The sequence below is a fragment of the Amblyomma maculatum genome, chromosome 6, assembly GCF_055883805.1.
Source record: "Amblyomma maculatum isolate TAMU_Amacu chromosome 6, ASM5588380v1, whole genome shotgun sequence".
Classification (NCBI taxonomy): Eukaryota; Metazoa; Arthropoda; class Arachnida; order Ixodida; family Ixodidae; genus Amblyomma; species Amblyomma maculatum.
In genome coordinates this window covers 31,937,483-31,943,482 of record NC_139349.1, presented here as the reverse complement: position 1 = coordinate 31,943,482, position 6,000 = coordinate 31,937,483, and positions in this window count along the sequence as shown.

Genomic DNA, 6,000 nt, shown 5'->3' with positions numbered 1-6,000 from the left:
GTGAAAATTTTCCAGTGACTCTAGGCCTCACTAGGGTGCCTCGATGCGCCCTCCCTCTGCGGAGCGGGTGCGCATCGAGGCACACTAGGCCCCACTAGAGTTACTATATAGGCTATAGGAGTATATAGGATATATAATGCCTATATAGTACTATATAGGCTATGCAAACTATAGCCTAGTTACTGTATCGGCTACTATAGAGTTACTTTAGAGGCTATGTAAAGCTTATATAGGAACTCTAGGCCCCACTGGGCTTTAGGCCTTACCACAGAGAGAACGGAATCACGCTGAGCGGACAATCGATAGGAAAGGGTCAATTTCCAATGTCCTATGCACGTGCCGAGCACCGCGAGACCGGTTGCCCTTTCATGGCGATGCGCTGCCTTCCCGTAGTGGGGAATAAAGGGGCACTTCATTGGCATGCTACCTCCTTCAGTCACGCCTACACGTGTCGGGCCTGATGCACCTACGGGAAGCTCACGAACGACAAACTCCTCTCCCTCAATCAAAATACTGCCGAAGGCATGTGCGCGAGCCGCGCGCATGTGTGAAAGTGCACAAGAGTGATGTGTTCCAGGCCACTCCCCCCCGGTTATCCCACCTACCGTCTAGGAATTTTAAGGAACGTTTAACCATATAAAACTCACAAACTAATGCAACCAGAAGATCATTACCGAGTATTGTAAAAATGTAGTACAATAAACCCTTTCGTCTCCTTTCGACCATCTCCAATATTCGTCGCTGTTGTCGTCATGGTCGTGAAGACCCGCCAAGCGACACCGGCATATGTCTAACAGTAGTCACCCGGTCATGCCTTATTCCACTGTAGCGTTGTTTTTGTCAATATTCTTGAACAAATGTCCCATATCAGTATGGTACTAAAAAGCAAGGTGTCTTCCCACCTGCTTATCTAAATATCTGTTCTATACTTCAGAGCAGAAGCCATTTTGTGTGGTTTACCCGGCTATCTTAGTGCATTCTCTCTGACTGTGTCATGGCCACAAACGTCATCTGCACTCAAAGCCTACAAGGCACTTCTTCGCTTTTTAAGAGAGACTAGCCTGATTGACAGACTGTGTGACTTTCTCACCTCCTCTCCACTTCTACCCTCCCCCTTTAATTCCCATTCCCCTTCCCCAGTGCAGGGTAGCCAACCGGAATTCATTTTTATGGTTAACATGCCTGCCTTCCGCCCTCCTTTTCTCCTCCTCCTCCTCTGACTGTGTAGTAAAGTGCTCATCAGCACCGAGCAAGTAACTATGCAATAAACCTTGCTGAACATTCTTACGCCTTGAACAAATCTTTAATCATACTCCGCAGTCCAAATCCCCATAATATGCATATAAGCGGGAGAACTAAGGGCCGTTCAGGTTTTGCTTACAAACAAAATTTTGGCTACTTCAATTGACCAGCTAGAAGTAGGAGCACATAATTGTAAGGTCAACACTTTGGAACCACCAGTTTTGGCTGATTTCTTTCTACTTTGATCTATCAGACATGTGCCACAGACTATTGGGAACGTCCTATCTGCACCGTACGAAAAGACAATTCCTCTTGCTCCGGTTTCCGCTCGCCATGTCATCATTTTCCCGCTGGCTGCTTCGAGCGGAAAAACCAGGCATTGCCCCCGGCATCATTTCGTGCCGCCACTTCATTTGTTTTCCTCGAGCTACCGAGAAGAGTAGCCATTCATTAGGTAAACAGCCAGTCGGGCATTGTCCCTTATCCGGCTACGCAGAAGACCTAATCGAGTCTGGCATCCTGGAGAGACAATAGACACGGCGGTCGAACAGAGATAACCACGCGCCTTCCACTGGCTCCCATCTGGTTGCCTTCGTCTGCTTGAGCAGCATCCTTTCCTCTCGAGCCACTGAGCAGCTGGGCCTTGGAGGACAATGTTTCTGCTCGCTCTGCGGTATGCTTAGGGGCGTACTCAATCACTGCCACGTCAAAGCGGCCGTCCGGGATGTCCGGAGGAGATATAGGATTTCCCATCTCTTGTGCAACAAAGAGCATGGGAGCGATAAAGAGACAGTTTCCGACGGGAAACTGAACTGTTGCGCAATGGACACTATTAAGGTGCGGCGCGTATCGCCTCGGTATGTGGCAACATGTCACGGGAGTACAACGGGTCCCCGCTAACCCGTTTCATCTGTTCTTTAGCGCTTTGGTCTTTAAAAAATAGAGACCCCGGCCACTTGTGCAACTAGACCAAACGACACTCAGTTTGTGAGAAATACCTAGCTCTCCCATCAAGGCAGGATCGTTTCAAAGCGTATACTGGTGCGCACGTGACGTTAAATAAGTGTTCCGCAAAGCTACGCAGTGAAATAAGATTCTTAAACAAGGACGGCAGTGAAAATAGCACCTTAGGAAATTCAAGCGCCCGCGAAACTTATTTCTCGACTGCTCATTTTGCGAAACGTGCGCCGAGGGACATGCCGCGCTTTGAATTTACGTGCCTCTTTGCCGATTCCCCTCGGCGTCGTTTTGCGCTCTTGCCACAAGTGCGGAAAAGTTTGACTGGCAGCGAATTTTGTAGCCGCGCGTTACTGACTGATTAGAAATTCGTGGCGAAGTTCGGCATCATGACGCAAACAGCGTGATCGGAGGCACGCAACACAAGACGAAGAAACACGTGAGGTAGCGAGAATGTTTCACCGCCACTTTGTACGTCTCTAATCGTGCTGTTCGCTTTGTGACGCTTTCGAACTAAACCGCCAAAAAGTTTTGGGGTTGTACATACCACAGACGAAATGGCACTAGAATTTGCCGTGTTAGCTTCCTGATGGGCAGGCCTTTGTATACAAGGTTAGAAGGCCGACTCGCAGAAGCAATACCTGTCGCTAAGCTTCGGAACCAAAGTGCGGCGCAGGGAAGTCAGGGCCGCAATCTCTCGCTCCAAAGCTTGGCGACAATGCAGCTTCTACGTGGCTGCCTTCCGGCTTTGTGTTCAAAGTCTTGTAAGCCCACCATAATAGAGCACTTGAACGGAAATTCTCATTATAAGGAAACCATTAATAAATTACGGTGTTCACGTGGGGTATCATGCTAATCACGATTTAACAAAAAAGTACGTAATCGTCTCTACGGCCCTCTAATGGATTGAACAGATAGGTGATGCGACGTTGATTTCAGATTTAAGGGGTACGTTTGAGCGGCAGTAGCGCTCGTGTGGCTCGTGTTTCTTACAATCCTTACTTCGCGCTGCTTTCAATAATGAATCTACAATAACAGAACCAACATTCTGCGCTCACGCATTTCACCTTAATGTCTTAGTTTTCTGTGGCTTCATTCGCAAGCTTATTTTTATACTGTCTATGCAGGTTTTCTACATAGTACATTAGCCCTCCGTCTACTTCCTCTTGCCTCTCTCACTTCCCTACCTACCTCACCTACCTCTGCAGGGTAGCCAATCAGAACAGCCTTCTGTATAAACTCTCCATCCACTCTCCTTCTTTAGAGCTGCCTAGGAGGATAAATATGGTGACCATATTTTGCATTTATTATGAACTCATCTAAGTATGTGGTTTCGATAGCTCTTTCAGGATAGTGTGCATTACAACAACACTCGCTCCTTGACTGACGTCAGTCCTCAAAAATATTTTCTATCCAACTATATTTTTATCACAACCAGGCAGGTAGACACAATAAATGAGCGCGTTGTCAAAATCAGGGAACTTTATTAGCCAAAAGCATTCCCGTGTAGTAAAACTCCTGCCTGCGGACATGTCCATAATTAGCTTGCCTCAGTGAGAAACCTTCCTCTCATATGTTCACGTTGGTACACCCACTTCCGACCATTTTTCACAATGAAACGTACCGTGCCGCCACTATAGATACAACAGCGTATTTCAAAAAGAAATTGAAACAAATCCTGATATCTTCATTTCGTAGCTCCATTTTCTGTTTGAAGGAAGCTCTATGAGGACGCGTCAGATGTTCCTTCTGTCGGCCGTCAAGAAATCGCACAACACGTTCTGTACTAGACCCCTACAATGGCTCCGCAGGGCAATACTCGAAACGACAACCACGTCCAACCCTCTCTCATTCCCTCACTCACGATCCGACGGGGCCAATCTTCTCCTCGACCCCACGGCAGCGCGGAACATTCGAAAAATGACGGGCGACAGCCTCGGTCGGGCAGTGGCCTATGCGGCTTCTTTCTTGCGGGATGGGAAGGGGGGGGGGGGGGGGGGGGGGGGGGGGCGCAGAACGACCATTGGCGCACGACCACAATACTGCGTTTCAGGGCGCATTTTGGGAGACATCTCAGTGCCTGGTTGCGTCCTTCTCCCTTTCGATATTTTTTCCTCGGCACTTGCTTGTCTCCGCTTTTCTTATTCCATTACGCTTCCTGTTCCATCAGAGTAATCGGAGAGGGAAGCAGCTTTGATCACATCTGTCGTCTACCGAGCCGTCGCAGAAACAGCAGCATCACTAGGGGAACAGACCGGCCGCCGAACCACCGCCTCGTCGCAAGCGCGCATCAAGCAAAGCAGCGGCATGGCACGAGCGTAATGCTCCCGGGGAGCACGGTGATTTCCGCGTGATCTATGTACGAACATCGCACGTCCCTTTCCTCTCGTGTGTCTCGCGGGGTCTCCTAGTCCGCCTCCATTCTTCTTTGGGCGACATCGGCCGCGCTGCGTCGCCCCCCCCCCCCCCTTCCTCCCCACCGCTCTCCCCCAAACCACTCTCCCTCCTCTACCCTCTTCCTTTAGCAGATGCCTCCCTCTGTCCTTCCATGTCCACTCTTAGAATAGCTTCGGCAGCTATCTCTTCTCTTCTTTCTTTTATTTTCTTTTTTTGCAAATGCGGTCCTCACTTGTTTGTAGGTTCCATATTTTGTGTGAAGAAAAATTTTGTTTTGTTCAGTGTTGAGGTCTTTCACGTTCGCGTAGTTTGTTGCTCTTCGTAAGGCTTTGGACGTTCCCCTAATCTGTGTTAACCATATCCGACGAAACTACCATCACTAAAACACGAGAAGGAAGTTTGGTCTTTTTCTTTTTTTTTTTTCCCCAGTTCAGTAGCTGCCTCTATTTCTATAATTCGTTCAACTACTCTGTATGAGCCCCCTTTTCTTTTCATTTCTTATTTCCTGATGAGCCAGCTAGTCCTTTCCGCTGTCCGCCCGAGGGAATTTAAGATGGCGTCCACGTAATCTAACAATTTCCAATCAGGTTTCCTCCGTACATGTGGGCTACGTGTGTTTTGCTTGAGGTTACGGCGGGCTTTTGTAGCGTTCGTGCAACTTTCTGCATAAGCGCCGGCGTCTCGCAAGTGACTAAGCGCAGGCACGAAACGCCGAGACCAAATAATGGCTCGAGGTGTCACATCTGACACTTCATGTTTTTGTGCCCCACTGCCTGGCCACGCAACAGGCATGCGCGTCGTCGGCAGAACGAAGCTGCCATTTTTTTTTTATGACCGCTCGCTTTAATCTCTTTCACTAACAACAGACTTCACCAATAGCTTTCCACGATGGAGATGGCTTAGTGACTGCTCGTCGTTGCAAAGATGAGGAGGCGCTGGTATCTGCACCATGCCTGATGGTAAATGCCGACGTGCAGCCTTTTCACAGCTTTCGAATACAGTGTGTGCACATGCCAAGCTTGAAACGAACACCGCGGCCATTGCCGATGGTATGTCTAATCGGTTTGTACTCCATGATGACCTTGCACGTTTATTTCTGCAGGCATAAAGGCGGTAATAGCCCTATGTTTCAATAACTACCTGCCCTGAGCAGTTCATTGCCCTTATCACATCCAATGCTTCGCAGGCTTTCTGAACATTACTTTGCATTTCTTTATATCAATTTTTGAACTACCTTTCTATTTTGCTTGTCTAAGTAATTGATCATGCTTTGCGATTCCACGCCTGAGTTGCTTAGCAAGAAATTATTATCAATTATTCTAAGATTACTAAACTAATCTTTATTATATTTTCCCTCAACATTTTCTAATCAATTTCTTTGAATACCAGCTATAAACACGCGGT